The sequence below is a fragment of the Hemicordylus capensis genome, chromosome 14 (assembly GCF_027244095.1).
Source record: "Hemicordylus capensis ecotype Gifberg chromosome 14, rHemCap1.1.pri, whole genome shotgun sequence".
Lineage (NCBI taxonomy): Eukaryota > Metazoa > Chordata > Lepidosauria > Squamata > Cordylidae > Hemicordylus > Hemicordylus capensis.
Genome location: NC_069670.1, coordinates 8991672 through 9005231, shown reverse-complemented (window position 1 = coordinate 9005231; position 13560 = coordinate 8991672).

Below are 13560 nucleotides of genomic sequence, written 5' to 3'. Positions count from 1 at the left end.
ACTGACCCACTGTAGCTTTGTAACTTTGTAACTTTGTAACTTTGTAACTTTGTAACTTTGTAACTTTGTAACAATGACCCACTGACCCACTGTAACTTTCTAACTTTGTAACTTTGTAACTTTGTAACTTTGTAACAATGACCCACTGACCCACTGACCCACTGTAACTTTGTAGCATTGTAACAATGACCCACTGACCCAAGGACCCACTGTTACTTTGTCGCATTGTAACAATGACCCACTGACCAACTGACCCACTGACCCACTGTAACTTTGTAACTTTGTAACTTTGTAACTTTGTAACTTTGTAACAATGACCAACTGTAACTTTGTAACTTTGTAACTTTGTAACAATGACCCACTGACCCACTGTAACTGTGTAACTTTGTAACTTTGTAACTTTGTAACTTTGTAACTTTGTAACAATGACCCACTGACCCACTGTAACTTTTTAACTTTGTAACTTTGTAACTTTGTAACTTTGTAACTTTGTAACTTTGTAACAATGACCCACTGACCCACTGTAACTTTGTAACTTTTTAACTTTGTAACTTTGTAACTTTGTAACTTTGTAACTTTGTAACGTTGTAACGTTGTAACGTTGTAACAATGACCCACTGACCCACTGACCCACTGTAACTTTGTAGCATTGTAACAATGACCCACTGCCCCACTGACCCACTGTAACTTTGTAACTTTGTAACTTTGTAACTTTGTAACTTTGTAACTTTGTAACAATGACCCACTGACCCACTGTAACTTTGTAACTTTGTAACTTTGTAACTTTGCAACAATGACCCACTGACCCACTGACCCACTGTAACTTTGTAGCATTGTAACAATGACCCACTGACCCACGGACCCACTGTAACTTTGTAGCATTGTAACAATGACCCACTGACCCACTGACCCACTGACCCACTGATCCACTGACCCACTGACCCACTGTAACTTTGTAACTTTGTAACTTTGTAACTTTGTAACAATGACCAACTGTAACTTTGTAACTTTGTAACTTTGTAACTTTGTAACTTTGTAACTTTGTAACTTTGTAACTTTGTAACTTTGTAACTTTGTAACAATGACCCACTGACCCACTGTAACTTTGTAACTTTGTAACTTTGTAACTTTGTAACTTTGTAACTTTGTAACTTTGTAACTTTGTAACTTTGTAACAATGACCCACTGACCCACAGACCCACTGTAACTTTGTAACTTTGTAACTTTGTAACTTTGTAACTTTGTAACAATGACCCACTGACCCACTGTAACTTTGTAACTTTGTAACTTTGTAACTTTGTAACTTTGTAACAATGACCCACTGACCCACTGTAACTTTGTAACTTTGTAACTTTGTAACGTTGTAACATTGTAACTTTGTAACTTTGTAACAATGACCCACTGACCCACTGTAACTTTGTAACTTTGTAACTTTGTAACTTTGTAACGTTGTAACGTTGTAACGTTGTAACAATGACCCACTGACCCACTGACCCACTGACCCACTGTAACTTTGTAACTTTGTAACTTTGTAACTTTGTAACTTTGTAACTTTGCAACAATGACCCACTGACCCACTGTAACTTTGTAACTTTGTAACTTTGTAACGTTGTAACTTTGTAACTTTGTAACTTTGTAACAATGACCCACTGACCCACTGTAACTTTGTAACTTTGTAACTTTGTAACTTTGTAACTTTGCAACAATGACCCACTGACCCACTGTAACTTTGTAACTTTGTAACTTTGTAACGTTGTAACTTTGTAACTTTGTAACTTTGTAACAATGACCCACTGACCCACTGTAACTTTGTAACTTTGTAACTTTGTAACTTTGTAACTTTGCAACAATGACCCACTGACCCACTGTAACTTTGTAACTTTGTAACTTTGTAACGTTGTAACTTTGTAACTTTGTAACTTTGTAACAATGACCCACTGACCCACTGTAACTTTGTAACTTTGTAACTTTGTAACTTTGTAACTTTGTAACAATGACCCACTGACCCACAGACCCACTGTAACTTTGTAACTTTGTAACTTTGTAACTTTGTAACTTTGTAACAATGACCCACTGACCCACTGTAACTTTGTAACTTTGTAACTTTGTAACTTTGTAACTTTGCAACAATGACCCACTGACCCACTGTAACTTTGTAACTTTGTAACTTTGTAACGTTGTAACTTTGTAACTTTGTAACTTTGTAACAATGACCCACTGACCCACTGTAACTTTGTAACTTTGTAACTTTGTATCTTTGTAACGTTGTAACGTTGTAACATTGTAACAATGACCCACTGACCCACTGTAACTTTGTAACTTTGTAACTTTGTAAAGTTGTAACATTGTAACTTTGTAACTTTGCAACAATGACCCACTGACCCACTGTAACTTTGTAACTTTGTAACTTTGTAACTTTGTAACTTTGTAACTTTGTAACAATGACCCACTGTAACTTTGTAACTTTGTAACTAACGTAACTTTGTAACTTTGTAACAATATCCCACTGACCCACTGTAACTTTGTAACTTTGTAACTTTGTAACTTTGTAACTTTGTAACTTTGTAACTTTGTAACTTTGTAACAATGACCCACTGACCCACTGACCCACTGTAACTTTGTAGCATAGTAACAATGACCCACTGACCCACGGAGCCACTGTAACTTTGTAGCATTGTAACAATGACCCACTGACCCACTGACCCACTGACCCACTGTAACTTTGTAACTTTGTAACTTTGTAACTTTATAACTTTGTAACTTTGTAACTTTGTAACTTTGTAACTTTGTAACAATGACCCACTGTAACTTTGTAACTTTGTAACTAACGTTGTAACTTTTTAACTTTGTAACAATGACCCACTGACCCACTGTAACTTTGTAACTTTGTAACTTTGTAACAATGACCCACTGAACCACTGTAACTTTGTAACTTTGTAACTTTGTAACTTTGTAACTTTGTAACAATGACCCACTGACCCACTGACCCACTGTAACTTTGTAGCATTGTAACAATGACCCACTGACCCACTGACCCACTGTAACTTTGTAACTTTGTAACTTTGTAACTTTGTAACTTTGTAATCTTGTAACTTTGTAACTTTGTAACTTTGTAACAATGACCCACTGACCCACTGTAACTTTGTAACTTTGTAACTTTGTAACTTTGTAACTTTGTAACTTTGTAACAATGACCCACTGTAACTTTGTAACTTTGTAACTTTGTAACTTTGTAACTTTGTAACTTTGTAACAATGACCCACTGACCCACTGACCCACTGTAACTTTGTAGCATTGTAACAATGACCCACTGACCCAAGGACCCACTGTTACTTTGTAGCATTGTAACAATGACCCACTGACCCACTGACCCACTGACCCACTGTAACTTTGTAACTTTGTAACTTTGTAACTTTGTAACTTTGTAACTTTGTAACTTTGTAACTTTGTAACAATGACCAACTGTAACTTTGTAACTTTGTAACTTTGTAACAATGACCCACTGACCCATTGTAACTGTGTAACTTTGTAACTTTGTAACTTTGTAACTTTGTAACTTTGTAACAATGACCCACTGACCCACTGTAACTTTGTAACTTTGTAACGTTGTAACTTTGTAACTTTGTAACTTTGTAACTTTGTAACAATGACCCACTGACCCACTGTAACTTTGTAACTTTGTAACTTTTTAACTTTGTAACTTTGTAACTTTGTAACTTTGTAACATTGTAACGTTGTAACAATGACCCACTGACCCACTGACCCACTGACCCACTGTAACTTTGTAGCATTGTAACAATGACCCACTGCCCCACTGACCCACTGTCACTTTGTAACTTTGTAACTTTGTAACCTTGTAACTTTGTAACTTTGTAACTTTGTAACAATGACCCACTGACCCACTGTAACTTTGTAACTTTGTAACTTTGTAACTTTGTAACTTTGTAACTTTGTAACTTTGTAACTTTGTAACTTTGTAACTTTGTAACTTTGTAACAATGACCCACTGACCCACTGACACACTGTAACTTTGTAGCATTGTAACAATGACCCACTGACCCACTGACCCACAGACCCACTGTAACTTTGTAACTTTGTAACTTTGTAACGTTGTAACATTGTAACTTTGTAACTTTGTAACAATGACCCACTGACCCACTGTAACTTTGTAACTTTGTAACTTTGTAACTTTGTAACTTTGTAACAATGACCCACTGTAACTTTGTAACTTTGTAACTAACGTTGTAACTTTGTAACTTTGTGACAATATCCCACTGTCCCACTGTAACTTTGTAAATTTGTAACTTTGTAACTTTGTAACTTTGTAACTTTGTAACTCTGTAACTTTGTAACAATGACCCACTGACCCACTGACCCACTGTAACTTTGTAGCATTGTAACAATGACGCACTGACCCACTGACCCACTGACCCACTGTAACTTTGTAACTTTGTAACTTTGTAACTTTGTAACTTTGTAACTTTGTAACTTTGTAACAATGACCCACTGACCCACTGTAACTTTGTAACTTTGTAACTTTGTAACTTTGTAACTTTGTAACTTTGTAACTTTGTAACTTTGTAACAATGACCCACTGACCCACTGACACACTGTAACTTTGTAGCATTGTAACAATGACCCACTGACCCACGGACCCACTGTAACTTTGTAGCATTGTAACAATGACCCACTGACCCACTGACCCACTGACCCACTGACCCACTGTAACTTTGTAACTTTGTAAATTTGTAACTTTGTAACTTTGTAACTTTGTAACTTTGTAACTTTGTAACTTTGTAACAATGACCCACTGACCCACTGTAACTTTGTAACTTTGTAACTTTGTAACTTTGTAACTTTGTAACAATGACCCACTGACCCACTGACCCACTGTAACTTTGTAGCATTGTAACAATGACCCACTGACCCACTGACCCACTGACCCACTGTAACTTTGTAACTTTGTAACTTTGTAACTTTGTAATCTTGTAACTTTGTAACTTTGTAACTTTGTAACAATGACCCACTGACCCACTGTAGCTTTGTAACTTTGTAACTTTGTAACTTTGTAACAATGACCCACTGTAACTTTGTAACTTTGTAACTAACGTTGTAACTTTGTAACTTTGTAACAATGACCCACTGACCCACTGTAACTTTGTAACTTTGTAACTTTGTAACAATGACCCACTGAACCACTGTAACTTTGTAACTTTGTAACTTTGTAACTTTGTAACTTTGTAACAATGACCCACTGACCCACTGACCCACTGTAACTTTGTAGCATTGTAACAATGACCCACTGACCCACTGACCCACTGACCCACTGTAACTTTGTAACTTTGTAACTTTGTAACTTTGTAATCTTGTAACTTTGTAACTTTGTAACTTTGTAACAATGACCCACTGACCCACTGTAGCTTTGTAACTTTGTAACTTTGTAACTTTGTAACTTTGTAACTTTGTAACAATGACCCACTGACCCACTGTAACTTTGTAACTTTGTAACTTTGTAACTTTGTAACTTTGTAACAATGACCCACTGACCCACTGACCCACTGTAACTTTGTAGCATTGTAACAATGACCCACTGACCCAAGGACCCACTGTTACTTTGTAGCATTGTAACAATGACCCACTGACCCACTGACCCACTGACCCACTGTAACTTTGTAACTTTGTAACTTTGTAACTTTGTAACTTTGTAACAATGACCAACTGTAACTTTGTAACTTTGTAACTTTGTAACAATGACCCACTGACCCACTGTAACTGTGTAACTTTGTAACTTTGTAACTTTGTAACTTTGTAACTTTGTAACAATGACCCACTGACCCACTGTAAATTTTTAACTTTGTAACGTTGTAACTTTGTAACTTTGTAACTTTGTAACTTTGTAACTTTGTAACTTTGTAACAATGACCCACTGACCCACTGTAACTTTGTAACTTTGTAACTTTTTAACTTTGTAACTTTGTAACTTTGTAACTTTGTAACGTTGTAACGTTGTAACGTTGTAACAATGACCCACTGACCCACTGACCCACTGTAACTTTGTAGCATTGTAACAATGACCCACTGCCCCACTGACCCACTGTAACTTTGTAACTTTGTAACTTTGTAACTTTGTAACTTTGTAACTTTGTAACAATGACCCACTGACCCACTGTAACTTTGTAACTTTGTAACTTTGTAACTTTGCAACAATGACCCACTGACCCACTGACCCACTGTAACTTTGTAGCATTGTAACAATGACCCACTGACCCACGGACCCACTGTAACTTTGTAGCATTGTAACAATGACCCACTGACCCACTGACCCACTGACCCACTGATCCACTGACCCACTGACCCACTGTAACTTTGTAACTTTGTAACTTTGTAACTTTGTAACAATGACCAACTGTAACTTTGTAACTTTGTAACTTTGTAACTTTGTAACTTTGTAACTTTGTAACTTTGTAACTTTGTAACAATGACCCACTGACCCACTGTAACTTTGTAACTTTGTAACTTTGTAACTTTGTAACTTTGTAACTTTGTAACTTTGTAACTTTGTAACAATGACCCACTGACCCACTGACCCATTGTAACATTGTAGCATTGTAACAATGACCCACTGACCCACTGACCCACAGACCCACTGTAACTTTGTAACTTTGTAACTTTGTAACTTTGTAACTTTGTAACTTTGTAACAATGACCCACTGTAACTTTGTAACTTTGTAACTTTGTAACTTTGTAACTTTGTAACTTTGTAACTTTGTAACTTTGTAACAATGACCCACTGACCCACTGTAACTTTGTAACTTTGTAACTTTGAAACGTTGTAACATTGTAACTTTGTAACTTTGTAACAATGACCCACTGACCCACTGTAACTTTGTAACTTTGTAACTTTGTAACTTTGTAACTTTGTAACTTTGTAACGTTGTAACGTTGTAACAATGACCCACTGACCCACTGACCCACTGACCCACTGTAACTTTGTAGCATTGTAACAATGACCCACTGCCCCACTGACCCACTGTCACTTTGTAACTTTGTAACTTTGTAACCTTGTAACTTTGTAACTTTGTAACTTTGTAACAATGACCCACTGACCCACTGTAACTTTGTAACTTTGTAACTTTGTAACTTTGTAACTTTGTAACTTTGTAACTTTGTAACTTTGTAACAATGACCCACTGACCCACTGACCCAGTGTAACTTTGTAGCATTGTAACAATGACCCACTGACCCACTGACCCACAGACGCACTGTAACTTTGTAACTTTGTAACTTTGTAACTTTGTAACTTTGTAACTTTGTAACAATGACCCACTGACCCACTGTAACTTTGTAACTTTGTAACTTTGTAACTTTGTAACTTTGTAACATTGTAACAATGACCCACTGACCCACTGTAACTTTGTAACTTTGTAACTTTGTAACGTTGTAACATTGTAACTTTGTAACTTTGCAACAATGACCCACTGACCCACTGTAACTTTGTAACTTTGTAACTTTGTAACTTTGTAACTTTGTAACTTTGTAACAATGACCCACTGTAACTTTGTAACTTTGTAACTAACGTAACTTTGTAACTTTGTAACAATATCCCACTGACCCACTGTAACTTTGTAACTTTGTAACTTTGTAACTTTGTAACTTTGTAACTTTGTAACTTTGTAACTTTGTAACAATGACCCACTGACCCACTGACCCACTGTAACTTTGTAGCATAGTAACAATGACCCACTGACCCACGGAGCCACTGTAACTTTGTAGCATTGTAACAATGACCCACTGACCCACTGACCCACTGACCCACTGACCCACTGTAACTTTGTAACTTTGTAACTTTGTAACTTTATAACTTTGTAACTTTGTAACTTTGTAACTTTGTAACTTTGTAACTTTGTAACAATGACCCACTGTAACTTTGTAACTTTGTAACTAACGTTGTAACTTTTTAACTTTGTAACAATGACCCACTGACCCACTGTAACTTTGTAACTTTGTAACTTTGTAACAATGACCCACTGAACCACTGTAACTTTGTAACTTTGTAACTTTGTAACTTTGTAACTTTGTAACTTTGTAACAATGACCCACTGACCCACTGACCCACTGTAACTTTGTAGCATTGTAACAATGACCCACTGACCCACTGACCCACTGTAACTTTGTAACTTTGTAACTTTGTAACTTTGTAATCTTGTAACTTTGTAACTTTGTAACTTTGTAACAATGACCCACTGACCCACTGTAACTTTGTAACTTTGTAACTTTGTAACTTTGTAACTTTGTAACTTTGTAACAATGACCCACTGTAACTTTGTAACTTTGTAACTTTGTAACTTTGTAACTTTGTAACTTTGTAACAATGACCCACTGACCCACTGTAACTTTGTAGCATTGTAACAATGACCCACTGACCCAAGGACCCACTGTTACTTTGTAGCATTGTAACAATGACCCACTGACCCACTGACCCACTGACCCACTGTAACTTTGTAACTTTGTAACTTTGTAACTTTGTAACTTTGTAACTTTGTAACTTTGTAACAATGACCAACTGTAACTTTGTAACTTTGTAACTTTGTAACAATGACCCACTGACCCATTGTAACTGTGTAACTTTGTAACTTTGTAACTTTGTAACTTGGTAACTTTGTAACAATGACCCACTGACCCACTGTAACTTTGTAACTTTGTAACGTTGTAACTTTGTAACTTTGTAACTTTGTAACTTTGTAACTTTGTAACAATGACCCACTGACCCACTGTAACTTTGTAACTTTGTAACTTTTTAACTTTGTAACTTTGTAACTTTGTAACTTTGTAACATTGTAACGTTGTAACAATGACCCACTGACCCACTGACCCACTGACCCACTGTAACTTTGTAGCATTGTAACAATGACCCACTGCCCCACTGACCCACTGTCACTTTGTAACTTTGTAACTTTGTAACCTTGTAACTTTGTAACTTTGTAACTTTGTAACAATGACCCACTGACCCACTGTAACTTTGTAACTTTGTAACTTTGTAACTTTGTAACTTTGTAACTTTGTAACTTTGTAACTTTGTAACTTTGTAACTTTGTAACTTTGTAACTTTGTAACTTTGTAACAATGACCCACTGACCCACTGACACACTGTAACTTTGTAGCATTGTAACAATGACCCACTGACCCACTGACCCACAGACCCACTGTAACTTTGTAACTTTGTAACTTTGTAACGTTGTAACATTGTAACTTTGTAACTTTGTAACAATGACCCACTGACCCACTGTAACTTTGTAACTTTGTAACTTTGTAACTTTGTAACTTTGTAACAATGACCCACTGTAACTTTGTAACTTTGTAACTAACGTTGTAACTTTGTAACTTTGTGACAATATCCCACTGTCCCACTGTAACTTTGTAACTTTGTAACTTTGTAACTTTGTAACTTTGTAACTTTGTAACTCTGTAACTTTGTAACAATGACCCACTGACCCACTGACCCACTGTAACTTTGTAGCATTGTAACAATGACGCACTGACCCACTGACCCACTGACCCACTGTAACTTTGTAACTTTGTAACTTTGTAACTTTGTAACTTTGTAACTTTGTAACTTTGTAACAATGACCCACTGACCCACTGTAACTTTGTAACTTTGTAACTTTGTAACTTTGTAACTTTGTAACTTTGTAACTTTGTAACTTTGTAACAATGACCCACTGACCCACTGACACACTGTAACTTTGTAGCATTGTAACAATGACCCACTGACCCACGGACCCACTGTAACTTTGTAGCATTGTAACAATGACCCACTGACCCACTGACCCACTGACCCACTGTAACTTTGTAACTTTGTAAATTTGTAACTTTGTAACTTTGTAACTTTGTAACTTTGTAACTTTGTAACTTTGTAACAATGACCCACTGACCCACTGTAACTTTGTAACTTTGTAACTTTGTAACTTTGTAACTTTGTAACAATGACCCACTGACCCACTGACCCACTGTAACTTTGTAGCATTGTAACAATGACCCACTGACCCACTGACCCACTGACCCACTGTAACTTTGTAACTTTGTAACTTTGTAACTTTGTAATCTTGTAACTTTGTAACTTTGTAACTTTGTAACAATGACCCACTGACCCACTGTAGCTTTGTAACTTTGTAACTTTGTAACTTTGTAACAATGACCCACTGTAACTTTGTAACTTTGTAACTAACGTTGTAACTTTGTAACTTTGTAACAATGACCCACTGACCCACTGTAACTTTGTAACTTTGTAACTTTGTAACAATGACCCACTGAACCACTGTAACTTTGTAACTTTGTAACTTTGTAACTTTGTAACTTTGTAACAATGACCCACTGACCCACTGACCCACTGTAACTTTGTAGCATTGTAACAATGACCCACTGACCCACTGACCCACTGTAACTTTGTAACTTTGTAACTTTGTAACTTTGTAATCTTGTAACTTTGTAACTTTGTAACTTTGTAACAATGACCCACTGACCCACTGTAGCTTTGTAACTTTGTAACTTTGTAACTTTGTAACTTTGTAACTTTGTAACTTTGTAACAATGACCCACTGACCCACTGTAACTTTGTAACTTTGTAACTTTGTAACTTTGTAACTTTGTAACTTTGTAACAATGACCCACTGACCCACTGACCCACTGTAACTTTGTAGCATTGTAACAATGACCCACTGACCCAAGGACCCACTGTTACTTTGTAGCATTGTAACAATGACCCACTGACCCACTGACCCACTGACCCACTGTAACTTTGTAACTTTGTAACTTTGTAACTTTGTAACTTTGTAACAATGACCAACTGTAACTTTGTAACTTTGTAACTTTGTAACAATGACCCACTGACCCACTGTAACTGTGTAACTTTGTAACTTTGTAACTTTGTAACTTTGTAACTTTGTAACAATGACCCACTGACCCACTGTAAATTTTTAACTTTGTAACGTTGTAACTTTGTAACTTTGTAACTTTGTAACTTTGTAACTTTGTAACAATGACCCACTGACCCACTGTAACTTTGTAACTTTGTAACTTTTTAACTTTGTAACTTTGTAACTTTGTAACTTTGTAACGTTGTAACGTTGTAACGTTGTAACAATGACCCACTGACCCACTGACCCACTGTAACTTTGTAGCATTGTAACAATGACCCACTGCCCCACTGACCCACTGTAACTTTGTAACTTTGTAACTTTGTAACTTTGTAACTTTGTAACTTTGTAACAATGACCCACTGACCCACTGTAACTTTGTAACTTTGTAACTTTGTAACTTTGCAACAATGACCCACTGACCCACTGACCCACTGTAACTTTGTAGCATTGTAACAATGACCCACTGACCCACGGACCCACTGTAACTTTGTAGCATTGTAACAATGACCCACTGACCCACTGACCCACTGACCCACTGATCCACTGACCCACTGACCCACTGTAACTTTGTAACTTTGTAACTTTGTAACTTTGTAACAATGACCAACTGTAACTTTGTAACTTTGTAACTTTGTAACTTTGTAACTTTGTAACTTTGTAACTTTGTAACTTTGTAACAATGACCCACTGACCCACTGTAACTTTGTAACTTTGTAACTTTGTAACTTTGTAACTTTGTAACTTTGTAACTTTGTAACTTTGTAACAATGACCCACTGACCCACTGACCCATTGTAACTTTGTAGCATTGTAACAATGACCCACTGACCCACTGACCCACAGACCCACTGTAACTTTGTAACTTTGTAACTTTGTAACTTTGTAACTTTGTAACAATGACCCACTGACCCACTGTAACTTTGTAACTTTGTAACTTTGTAACTTTGTAACTTTGTAACTTTGTAACTTTGTAACAATGACCCACTGACCCACTGTAACTTTGTAACTTTGTAACTTTGAAACGTTGTAACATTGTAACTTTGTAACTTTGTAACAATGACCCACTGACCCACTGTAACTTTGTAACTTTGTAACTTTGTAACTTTGTAACTTTGTAACTTTGTAACGTTGTAACGTTGTAACAATGACCCACTGACCCACTGACCCACTGACCCACTGTAACTTTGTAGCATTGTAACAATGACCCACTGCCCCACTGACCCACTGTCACTTTGTAACTTTGTAACTTTGTAACCTTGTAACTTTGTAACTTTGTAACTTTGTAACAATGACCCACTGACCCACTGTAACTTTGTAACTTTGTAACTTTGTAACTTTGTAACTTTGTAACTTTGTAACTTTGTAACTTTGTAACAATGACCCACTGACCCACTGACCCAGTGTAACTTTGTAGCATTGTAACAATGACCCACTGACCCACTGACCCACAGACGCACTGTAACTTTGTAACTTTGTAACTTTGTAACTTTGTAACTTTGTAACTTTGTAACAATGACCCACTGACCCACTGTAACTTTGTAACTTTGTAACTTTGTAACTTTGTAACTTTGTAACATTGTAACAATGACCCACTGACCCACTGTAACTTTGTAACTTTGTAACTTTGTAACGTTGTAACATTGTAACTTTGTAACTTTGCAACAATGACCCACTGACCCACTGTAACTTTGTAACTTTGTAACTTTGTAACTTTGTAACTTTGTAACTTTGTAACAATGACCCACTGTAACTTTGTAACTTTGTAACTAACGTAACTTTGTAACTTTGTAACAATATCCCACTGTCCCACTGTAACTTTGTAACTTTGTAACTTTGTAACTTTGTAACTTTGTAACTTTGTAACTTTGTAACAATGACCCACTGACCCACTGTAACTTTGTAACTTTGTAACTTTGTAACTTTGTAACTTTGTAACTTTGTAACTTTGTAACAATGACCCACTGACCCACTGACCCACTGTAACTTTGTAGCATAGTAACAATGACCCACTGACCCACGGAGCCACTGTAACTTTGTAGCATTGTAACAATGACCCACTGACCCACTGACCCACTGACCCACTGACCCACTGACCCACTGTAACTTTGTAACTTTGTAACTTTGTAACTTTATAACTTTGTAACTTTGTAACTTTGTAACTTTGTAACTTTGTAACAATGACCCACTGTAACTTTGTAACTTTGTAACTAACGTTGTAACTTTGTAACTTTGTAACAATGACCCACTGACCCACTGTAACTTTGTAACTTTGTAACTTTGTAACAATGACCCACTGAACCACTGTAACTTTGTAACTTTGTAACTTTGTAACTTTGTAACTTTGTAACAATGACCCACTGACCCACTGACCCACTGTAACTTTGTAGCATTGTAACAATGACCCACTGACCCACTGACCCACTGTAACTTTGTAACTTTGTAACTTTGTAACTTTGTAATCTTGTAACTTTGTAACTTTGTAACTTTGTAACAATGACCCACTGACCCACTGTAACTTTGTAACTTTGTAACTTTGTAACTTTGTAACTTTGTAACTTTGTAACTTTGTAACAATGACCCACTGTAACTTTGTAACTTTGTAACTTTGTAACTTTGTAACTTTGTAACTTTGTAACTTTGTAACA